Genomic DNA, 12302 nt, shown 5'->3' on the forward strand with positions numbered 1-12302 from the left:
CAGTTGTTGGAATCAATCCCTTTGCGAGTAAGAGCTGAGATGGGCTTGGTTAATGAAGAAAAATGGGGGATGAATTGCCTATAGTAATTGGCAAAGCCGAGGAAACGTTGAATGGCTTTAACTCCTACTGGTCGTGGCCAATCCAAAACCGCAGACACTTTGGCTGGATCCATTCGTAGACCGGCATCAGAAACGATATATCCCAGGAAAGGTACACTTGATTGCTCGAAGACACATTTTTCAATCTTGGCAAAAAGATGATTCTCACGAAGACGTTGTAAAACCAGCCGGACGTCACGTCGATGAGTGGAGAGATTCGGAGAGAAGATGAGAATGTCGTCAAGATAAACCACGACACTAACATACAGGCAATCTCTGAAGATGTCATTTACGAATTCTTGGAATACAGCAGGAGCATTACATAGTCCAAAAGGCATAACCAGGTACTCATAATGGCCATCTCGAGTGTTAAACGCGGTCTTCCATTCATCTCCTGCACGAATTCGTACCAGATTGTATGCACCACGGAGATCCAGCTTAGTGAACACTCGTGCTCCTCTTAAACGGTCAAAAAGCTCAGAGATCAATGGCAACGGATATTTGTTCTTCACCGTTATGTTGTTCAAACCTCTGTAATCAATACATGGACGAAGAGAGCCGTCTTTTTTCTTGACGAAAAAGAATCCGGCTCCTGCAGGCGAAGAGGATTTTCGAATGAAACCTTTGGCTAGGTTCTCTTGCACGTACTCCGACATGGCTTGAGTCTCTGCAGGGGAGAGGGGGTAGATTCTTCCTCGCGGAGGCATGGTACCAGGAACCAGGTCTATGGGACAGTCGTAGGACCGATGTGGAGGAAGACTCTCCGCTTCCTTCTTATTGAAAACATCAGAAAAAGAAGAGTAGACAGAAGGCAGACCAGAAAGAACAATGGAAGAGGAGGAGTCACCCACAGGACGTACTGACGACAGACACCGAGTCCGACAGGAATCCCCCCAAGAAAGGATATTGCCATTATGCCAATCAAATGCGGGCTCGTGGGTCCGCAGCCAGGGTAACCCTAAAAGAACAGGATGAGAAATATTGGCTAAGACGTAAAACGCAATTTTCTCTTTATGTAAAACCCCTACTTGCAGCTCTACTATCTGAGTGACCTGGGTAACAGTCTCTTGCAAGGGCTTACCATCAACTGAAGCAAGAAAAAGAGGACTTTCTAGGGTCCTAACGGGAACAGAAAATCTATCAACCTCCTCTTGTCTAATAAAATTCCCAGCTGCACCCGAGTCAACGTAGGCAAGTAAAGAATAGCGTTTACAAGAGACATGAAGTAAAACGGAAAGTGTAAGGGGTTGAGAGGTATCACGTGCACCTAGGGAGGCCTCTCTTACCTGACCTAGGCGGAGGAGTTTTCCGGACGATCAGGGCAAGCACGGAGGAGATGGGCAGCACTACCACAGTAGAAACACAAGCCTTGGGTGCGCCTCTCCTGGCGCCGTTGCTCAGACATCTTGAGCCGATCCACTTGCATCGGCTCTGGCGCTGGTACAATAGTAGATGCCCTGGGTCTGGGACTAGGTGGTCTTCGTAATGGCAGGGAAGGACGAGGATTCCTTCTCTCGCGTGCACGCTCTTGAAATCGGAGGTCTATACGGGTAGCCAGAGATATCAAATCCTCCAAATTAGTAGGAGTATCCCGACCCGCCAACTCATCCTTAATGCGTCCGGACAATCCCCGCCAGAATGCCCCTACCAGGGCCTCATTATTCCACCCAAGATCAGACGATAACGTGCGGAACTGAATAGCGTACTGACCCACAGATAGAGTCCCCTGTTGTAAACTAAATAGAGACTCGGTAGTAGAGGCCAGACGACCAGGTTCGTCGAAAACCCGACGAAAGGTTTCAAAGAAATCGACTAAGTGGGACATCAGATGGTCGTCTCGCTCCCAGAGAGGATTTACCCACGCCAATGCATCCCCCTCAAGATGAGAAATTCTGAAAGCTATCTTAGCCCGATCGGTGGGATATTGTAGGGGCAAGAGCTCAAAATGGAGACGGCACTGATTTAAGAAACCCCGACATAATTTGGGGTCTCCATTATAATGTGGGGGTTTGGCCAAACGAGGTGGTGCGTGAGACGCGGAAACCGGAGCGGGGGTGGATGCAGAAGTCTGCAGAGAGAGGAGACGAGAGTCTATTGCTGCCATATAAGACAGAATTTGCGTCTGTGTGTCGCGCTGCTGTGCCAGTTCTTGCTGCAAATTAAGCAACAAAGACGCATTCCCGGGATCGGAGGACTGAAGTGAGGACAAACGGGAGTCCATAGACTTCATGAAGGCCATCATACGGGACTGATTTTCACGAAGAAAGAGCAATTCTTTCTGAGCAGCCGAGGCTCCAGCGGGATCCATGGCCTGTGTATTCTATTATGCTATATGGGGGTGAGACGACGAGACGTGGCGAACCCAATAGTGGACCCTCTGGGTCACGGTCCCAGAGCCCCCCCAGGGCGAGCAAACCTGATGGAAGCACCCCCTATACAGGGAGCGTTAGGAGCAGGCCCGAGGAGGATAGTACCGCAACTGCCGGAGCCAAAGGGACGACTGGGTGAAGCAGCAGAGCAGGAACGCAGAGGAGACGAGGCGGAGCGCTGAAAAGGAAAAACACAAATATAAGGACAAGGCAAAACCAAGAACCAGCAAGAGCAGGAAACAGCGGAAAACCGGAGAAACGGAACACAGAGAGGAACCTAAGGAAGGACCCAGAGACAACGCTGGCGCAAGCAAGCACGCTACAGCGAAGATACACAGGCACTTACCTGAGGGAGCGCCGAGCAGAAATACCCGGTGGGCGCCGCCATATTGGGGGCGGAGCCACCGGGTCACAACCTCCCAGCAGGCAGAGCGGCGGAAGAGACCCTATGGCGCATGCGCGGACTGCAGATGCGCCGAGAGGCAGAGAAGCCGCGCTGACCAGAAGAAGAAGGGACGTCGGGAGCGCGACGGCCGGACAGGTAAGTATCAGTGATCATGACAGCTAACATATTGCACATCATATGGAAGCATTTCGGTTGTATTGACATGCGCTGAGTTCAGGCCTCTAAACGAGTGTGATCGACAATGCTGAAGTCGTTCGCTTGTTTCCCGGCCTCTACACCAACTGAGAAAGAATGATTGGAACAGAATAATCACTATTAGATCAATCTGTCCCCATACAGTATCATGTTATCGGCAGCATATCTACAGTTTACACCGGCGATGTGCTGCTGTGAACAATGATTTTTGTTCCCGCATAAACAATTCAATCACTCGATGAATATGCAGCATTTTGCTTGTTTAGTATAATACACCCCATAGTCCTCCACATAGTATAATGTGCACCACAGTCCTCCATATTGTAAAATTCACATGCCATAGTCCTCCATATAATATAATGTGCCCCATAGTCCTCCACACCGTATAATGCACTCCCCATAGTCTTCCATATAGTATAATACACGCCCCATAGTCCTCCATATACTATAATACACTCCCTATAGTCCTCCTTATATTAAAATACACTCCTCAGTCCTCCATTTAGTATTATACACTATCCATAGTCCTCCTTATAGTATAATAAACTTCTCAGTCCTCCATATATTAAAATACACTCCTCAGTCCTCCATATAGCATAATACACTCCTCATAGTCCTCCATATATTAAAATACACTGCTCAGTCCTCCATATAGTATAATACACTCCTCATAATGCTCCATATAGTATTATACATTCCCCATAGTTCTCCATATAGAATAATATACTCCTCAGTCCACCATATAGTATAATACACTCCTCATAGTCCTCCATATAGTATAATACACTGCTCAGTTCTCCATATAGTATAATACACTCCTCATAGTCTCCATATATTAAAATACACTGCTTAGTGCTCCATATAGTATAATACACTCCTCATAGTGCTCCATATAGTATAATGCACCACCATAGTCATGCATGTAGTACAATTCACTTCCCATAGTATAATGCACCCCATAGTTCTTCATATAGTATAATGTATTCCCCATAGTCCAAGATACAGTGTAATACAGCCCCCATATAGTATAATGCTGCCACCCCACAGAGTATAATGTAGCCACCCAACAGAATATAATGTAGCCCCCTGAGTATAATGCAGTCCCGCTATACAATATAATGTAACCCTCCATAGAATATAATGCAGCCCCCTCATATAATATAATGCAGCCCCTCTATAGAATATATGGTAGCCCCCTCAGAGTATAATGCAGCCCCCATAGAATATAATGCAGCTCCCATAGAATATAATGTAGCCCCTTCTTAGAGTATAATGAAGCCCCCCATACAATATAATTTAGCCCCCGTAAAATATAATGCAGCCCCTCATAAAATACAATGTAGCCCCCTCATAGAGTATGATGCAGTCACCCCTGATAGAATATAATACATTTAATACATAGAATAAATTTAATACATAGAATATAATGTAGGCCCCATAAAATATAATACAGCCCACCTTCCCATATAATATAATGTAGCCCCATAAAAGAGTATGATGTAATCCTCCCTCTTAGAATATAATACAGCCCCCCATAGAATATAATGTAGCCCCCAGAGAATATATTATAGCCCACCTCCCCATAGAATATAATGTAGCCCCATCAAAAAGTATGATGCAATCCTCCCTCATAAAATCTAATACAACCCCCCATAGAATATAATGTAGGCCCCCAGAGAATATAATACTGTACAGCCAACCGCCCCATAGAATATAATACAGCCCCATAACAATATAATGTAGCCCCCCAGAGAATATAATACAGCCCCCCATAGAATATAATGTAGCCCCCTAGAGAATATAATACAGCCAACTTCCTCATAGAATATAATACAACCCCCATAACAATATAATTTAGCCCCCAGAGAATATAACACAGCCCCCCATAGAATATAATGTAGCCCCCCCAGAGAATATAATACAGCCAACCTCCCCATAGAATATAATTCATACCCCCATAGAATATAATGTAGCCCCCCAGAGAGTATAATACAGCCCAACTCCCCATAGAATGTAATGGAGCCCCATCAAAGAGTATGATGCAATCCTCCCCCATAGAATATAATACAGCCCCCCATGGAATATAATGTAGCCCCCATAGAATCTAATACAGCCCTCCCCCATAGAATTTAATACAGCGCTCCCCATAGATTATAATACAGTCCTCCCCCACTGAATCTAAGACAGCCCTCACCCATAGAATATAATGTAAGCCCCATAGAATCTAATACAGCCCTTCAGCATAGAATATAATACAGTCTACCCCCATAGAATATAATACAGCCCTCCCCCATAGAATCTAATGCAGCCCTCCCCCATAGAATCTATTACAGACCCCCTTACGTAGAATCTAATACAGCCCTCCTCCATAGAATCTAATACAGCCCTCCCCCATAGAATCTAATACAGCCCTTCCCCATAGAATGGCCCCACAGTCCAATAATCACTCATTGATATATTGAAAAAAACACATAATGCTCACCTCTCCTCGCGCCCCGTGCTGCTCCAGGCTCGGCTCTGGTCTCAGCAGCTGCACTGCCCTAAACACAACAGGTAAGCGATGAAGTGACGTCATCGCTCACCCGCAGTGTTAGAGGGGAATGATGGGAGAGGGAGCGTCAGCTGACACTCCTCCATCATTGCTTTGAACTGTACCGGCGTCTATAAGAGTTCAAATATGGGGCAGTTGTGCTGGAGGGGGGAGTCGGCGCTGGCGGCAGGTGACTGGCTGGGGGCCCCTGGGGGAGCAGGGACCCTAGGCAGCTGCCTGGTCTGCCTGCCGCTAACGCTAGCCCTGAGCAGAACTAAAATAACAGTCTTACCAGAGGAGGAAGGAAGATCTGTAATAAAATCCATGGATAAGTGTATCCATGGCCGGTCGCATATAGTTAATGGTAGAATAGCCCCAGACAAACAAGTATACTGGGTCTAAGAATGTGCACAGATATTACAGGAAGACACAAAGTCGACTACATCCCGGTGCAACCTTGGCCACCAAAAATGAGAAAGGAGGTCCAAGGTTGCTTTACTACATGGATGACCAGCAAGAGCCAAGCTATGATGTGTCCCTAAAACTTTGAGATGCAGATGCAATGGTACAAATAATTTCCCTGAACAAGCAAGGGCATCCTCCAGAGCCTTCAATACCTCTCCCTCCAGCTCAGAACAAATGGCAGAGACAACCAGCCCTTCCTGTAAAATAGGGACAGCGTCATCTGAACAGCCACGCCCAGGGAAATTACAAGACAAAGCTTCAGCTTTGATGTTCTTTATCCCAGGATGGTAAGTGACAATAAAATTAAACCTGGTAAAAAACAAAGACCATCTAGCTTTTCTAGGAGTAAGAAGTTTAGTGGATTTGAGGTATAACATATTTTTATGATCAGTAATGACAGTGACAGGGTGGACTGCCTATCAGTTACTGGATTATGCTCAGTTAGCAAGGGAAGGCCTAATACGATGAGTAGGGAGAACTAAGACATAACAAGAAAGGAGCTCCCTATGATGAGCCCCTATAAGCAAGTACACATTATTCACTGTTTGAATAAATTTTCCCAGACCGAGAAGTGCAGAGACAATTGTAAATATGGGGGTGGGCTTCGCCAGAGTACTACAGGGAAGACCAAGGTCCCATGTGAATAGAGCAGCCACCATATTGGCTCCTGCCTAACTATCGAAGAGGATAGATATTTTCTCAGTTTTCATACCAATAACCAATACCGCAGGTAAGAAAAACTGAGATACACATGCAGAGGCGATGTATACCTCCAGGTTGTTATCCTCCACACAACCTGGGGTTAGAAGTTTTCCTACACCTTTTTGTGTTTTGGTAAAGAAGGGCAGACCCTAATGAAATGCCCCTTTTGACCACAGAAAAAACACAACCCAAAACGCAAAAGACTCACTGACAAAGGCCTGGGCCAGTTTCATGACACCCTCCCAGCATCCATTCCCTGATTATCGGGTATTTTTGAAAAGGAGGAAAAAGTTTTTAAAGGTTGTCAAGCAATACCAATACCTAGCTGACAAAACCAGCATACTCCCTAATTCCTTTGCGACCTTCAGTTATTGGGTCTCAAAGCTAGACAGTTGGCATGAGCTATCTCTCTATGAATGACCCTCCTTATAATTTTTTCCTGGCTTTGCACGTTGTGCAAAGCCTTTTTGAGTGGTGCCTTTAAGGGTGTGTGGATGATCCTGCTTGTAATTATTGGCAGGCTTTTGCACTGTGTGCAAACACAACTACATTATTTGAATAAGGCACTACAGTTGGTGTCTTCAAGGGTGCATGGATGTCCTTGCTTGAAATTTTGGTCACGATTTCCACTTAGTGCATAGCCTTTGTGAGTACGTACACTTTAATCAGAATGTGTGTGAGGCCGTTATTTATGTATAATGCAGGGTGTATCTGAGTCCCTAATTTTTGGCACTTCTTGCTTCTTTCATAAATTACACAAATTTCCATATTTTAAATAAAAAAATGGATTTTGGTTTGCTTAAATTATAATTTTTTTAAAGATCCTTTTTAAATTTTGCCTTATATTCAAGTCATTATACAGGAAAATATCTTTAACTTTTTTCCTGTAAACTCCAATTTTTCATCGATTTTTGAATGTTTTATTGTTAGTCCTTAAAGTGGAGTAAAAGTATGACACTATTGTTCTCAGCAGCGATCTGGGAGTCAGTGATGCTTCCAAGGATCTTCTCCATGCTGTTTTTCTTCCATTCAGCACTTTTTCCATCCATTTCCACATTTTCACGGCCCCCCTTGATGTATTTTTTCAAAGTATAAAAATGTTTCAAATGCTTATAATTGTGAAACATCTGACTAAAAGATCTAAAAATACTGAAGTAGTAAACTTTGTGAAGGTCAAAACTTGTGAGAGTCTCAAAATGTTTTGCCATTAACAGTATATCTCTGACTTCTTTTGCAGTCAAGTTTCTTTCAGCTGCCATAAGACTTCTATCACACTTGCATTTTTTTTTAGCAAAAGCCAGTATTGAATTTGCACCTTTTAAAAGAAATATAAGGGTATGTATCCATGGTCCAGAAGCTCTGCGTTTTGGACGGAGCAGATACGTCTGTGATGCCCCAGGGTCCTGGTTGTCACAGTGGCATTGTTTTCCTCACAGGGAGAGTGATGTCACGCTTGGAAGCGATGAAAGACCTCTTTTATCAGGTAATCACATACGCACAACATGTTAATACTCCAGGCCAGAAGGGGGAGCTCTGAACCCAGATTAAGGGGCACTTCCCTAATATATTCTGGCTGGAAGGGAAGTCAGTGGGCAGTCTGTCAGAGGAGAGCAGTCAGACAGTGAGTGTCAGAAAGACTGATGGGGCTGTGCAGCGAGAGTCGCTGCAGCTCCTCGAGAAATAGATACAGAAGGAAAGGACAGTTGTGGAAAGTGTGCAGGAGAGCAGAGCACAGGAGAGTGATACCAGTGGAGCTTAGCAGCGATTTGGCTACCTCCCTGGCTGAGCGCAAATTCCGGTAGCCAGAAGACTGAGACTGTGTCGGACTCTAGGAGGCACAGCAGAAACCGGCAGGACAGCTGGATTATAAATCACCTGTCCGCCTTAATACCCAGGAGGCACAGTGGCATATAGGGCCCAGGTCATGAAAGAGACTGTGTAAAAAGGCTTGAGTCACCTGTCATACGGATTTGTGTCCTAACCTATATGGGGGACAGAGAGGAACTGTGAGGACCTTATCAGAAGCCATAGGCAGTAAGGGACTACAACACCACCGCACTTTGAGGAAGGCTTTCATATCCACCTGGTAAAGGGGACTCTGGATTCCTTCGAAGCTGGCCAGATCCTGCCTGTACCTATAATCTGGTGCCCTGGACTTCGGTTGCCTGAAGCTACAGTAAACAAGGTAAAGAGACTTCACACCTGTGTCCTCTGTTCTATACTGCACCATGCATCATCTTCATCTACACACCGGGAGCCCTGGGGACCTACTTCACCTGTGGGAAGTTATACTATCTAGCTGCCATAGCATCTCCTCAGAGGACCCCTTTAAGCAGCGTCGGTCCCCACTGACCGAATACCACAGGTGGAGTCAAGAACACAAATTTTATTCACCAATCACCTTAAAGACCTTACCCTTTAATTGGGCACCCAGGGCCACGGACCCGGCCGCAGCCACCGTGACATCCCCTTTAAGTTCTGGACCCGGTACCGAGTACCCCACGGCCCTGGCGGGCGACTCATGTCCAAAGCACCGCCCCCTGTTGTATTCATAGACTGGGTTATTTATTTTGTCGAGATGGAGCGTCTCCGCAAGATAAATAGACATGCTGCGGTCTGGAAAGACGTGCCGCATTTCCGGTTACGCAGGGTGGCCGGAAGTGTTCCTGCACACATAGTAGAGATGGGATTTCATAAAATCCCCTCCACTATGCTGTAACATCTGGACGCTGTGGATTGGACGCTGCAGCTGTACGCAGCATCCAATCCGCAGCAAATCCTGAAAGTTTCCTGATCGTGGAAACATAGCCTTAGGGAAGGACTTAAACTTCTGCTTCTTACTAATCCACCTCTGGCTTTGACTCAAAAACTTCATGAAACGCTAATAATATTTATCAATACTATCTATTTTTTTTTTTGACAGAGCATGCTTGATTCATCAAGACTGTTGTTTTGCATGCAGTCTTCATGTAGTATGGAGTGTAAAGGATGGCACCAGAGAGATCATGCAGAATCCCACCGCTGCCACCACATGTGAAGAACCCACACCTTGCCACCCTGCCTGATGTTATTATGACATCCGAGTGATTGCGTGGTACGCTCTCCTCACTTGCACCAACGTGATGTTCCGAACCCCTGAGGACACGTAAGGTCAGCTTGGCACAGTTTTACACAGGCACCCACTGTCCACACAGGCCCAGGGAGTCCTGGAGAGTGAGAGGATGTGGCCCACATAGTCACTAATGTGCCACCACACTCGCTTATTTCTCTGACAGTAAATAATGTGAAGAAAAAATAGCACAGAATAGGGTTTTATCCACATAGAAATAGGGTAAAAGTGTTAGATTGTGGTAACCTAATTGAACTTCTTTTATGCTCGTAGGTAGTTTTTATCAGCTGCTGCAGATTCTTGTAAGTGAGGAGACCAATTGCTGAAGTTTTGGGACAGGAATATTGTCCCATTCTTATCTACCGTAATGTAAAATGCTAGCTGCTCCACAGTACTGGGTCTTCTTTGCTGGATTTTTGGTTTCATAATGCGCCAAATGTTTAAAATGAATAAATCAAAAAAGAATAGGGTACAAGCAGGCACCAAAATATAGTGAAACAATATTGTGTAGTAAATTTGGAGCACCCGCTAGGGCCATGGGGTACTCGGGCCGTGTCCGACAACTCTTAAAGGGGTGGTCACGGCAGCATTGACCCTGTCCGTGGCCCTGGACATCCAATAAAAGTAATGAAATGAAGGAGAAATAGAGTCTATAGGGAGTTAGTTTGTGATGTTCGGCAATGGATGGCCGACACTGCTTAAGGAGACCGCTGGGGCCGATGGTGACGCAGCTGGGATGGTTCTGCTCCCCACAGGTGGAGCAGGGCCCCAGGGCTACTGGTATAGTTGGTAAGGGATCGTAGATGATGGATTGCAGGACTGAGGGTGTGGGAAATGACTGAAGGACACAAGGATTACCGTTTCCTTTACCTTTACTTGGTAATTGCAGGTGCAGTCCAGAGCACGGGTAACAGATGATGATGGTATCTGGCAGCCTGGAAGCAACTTGGGATCCACCTAGCCAGGTGGGTTTGGAGGCCTTCCTTCTGCACTATTCTCTTAGGTACTTGCTGCTTTAATCTCTGTGCAAGTTCCTCTCCTGCGTGTTGCTTCTAACCTGTATGACAGACAGCGTGAACCTATCACGGGCACTGCCTTTTCACTGGCAGCCCCTGCTCTTGGTCTGTTGCGGTGCCTCCAGGCATCCAGTGCAACCAGGGAGCTTGCAGTTCCCTGCCCTCCATATTCTGATGTTGGGGCATACATCACGCACACATCCAAGGACTCTGGCATCCTCTTTGTCATCGCTCTGTTCTGGGGTGAGCCTGACTACAGCTCCACTCCCCAGGTTCTCCTCGACTTGCCTGCTCTCCTCTCACTCTCCTCGCCAGACTCTGACTACCTAACTCCGCCTCCAGGCCAGAACTTATAGGGAAGCTCCCCTGAAACCGGGTGTTAGAGCTCCCCCTTCTGGTCTGGAGTCAGGAAGGTGTTGGATGCTGGTATTACCTGGTAAGGGGACCCCTCCTTGCTTCCAGGCCTGACATCACCCCCATGTGAGGGAGGCAATGCCACTGTGGCAACCGGACTCCGGGGGTGCCAAAAATTATTGTGCTGACTCACTGCTTTCTAGTGCATTAAGAATGTCGAGAAAAAAGTGCAATTGTAATTCAAACAAACGTTAATATTGGTGGGTTGAGTCAACAGTAGCCTGGTGTGTATTGGGGACCTTAAGCTATCATTCCCAAAACCTCTCAAATTGTAACAAAAACGTTAAATTTATAACCTTGGCTTCTCTTTAATAGGCATCAGTCCATCCACCCAATGCACAAATGTCCTGTTGTATCATCTTTTAAATTTTGTGCTCTGGTCTCAGTCATTCATTTGGTATCTAGTGGTATCTGGTATCTGATGAAGGGACTTCGGTGTGCTGAAGGCATGCAAATATAATTTTTTTACTTAGCCAATAAAGGAATCGCTCTCACAATACATCTCAGCATGTTTTTGTTTGTAATGGGAGGAATTAAAGGAAACTTGTCACTCAATTCATGCTGCCCAAACTATGGGCAGGTAAAAGCAGAGCTTAACTACAAGATTACACCCAGGTATTCTTTTGTTTGAGTTTGAAGAGCCAACTAGGGACTATAGAAAGAAATGAGACTAGTCTGGTAATGCCCCAGATGACTTTTCCCCTCACCGCTATAGTTGATTGACAAGCGTCACCCATGTGTGTAAAATATCTTTTGTGCAGCCACTGTCTGCTGCACAATGGTTTGGGCAGCATGAATCGAGTAACAGATTCCCTTTAAAAAGGATAATAAAAAAAATAAAATCTCAAAAAGTCTACTGATGACATCATAGCATACATGCATATTTATTGTATTAATGAACTGCTACTTTTTATGGAGCACATATATTTTCATTTTTTTAGCAAGGCTTTTTAATATTAATGCTGCTATTAGAGAAAGGGCCTGCTGTTCTGCTGAT

The sequence above is a fragment of the Ranitomeya imitator genome, chromosome 1, assembly GCF_032444005.1.
Source record: "Ranitomeya imitator isolate aRanImi1 chromosome 1, aRanImi1.pri, whole genome shotgun sequence".
In the NCBI taxonomy this organism is placed as follows: domain Eukaryota; kingdom Metazoa; phylum Chordata; class Amphibia; order Anura; family Dendrobatidae; genus Ranitomeya; species Ranitomeya imitator.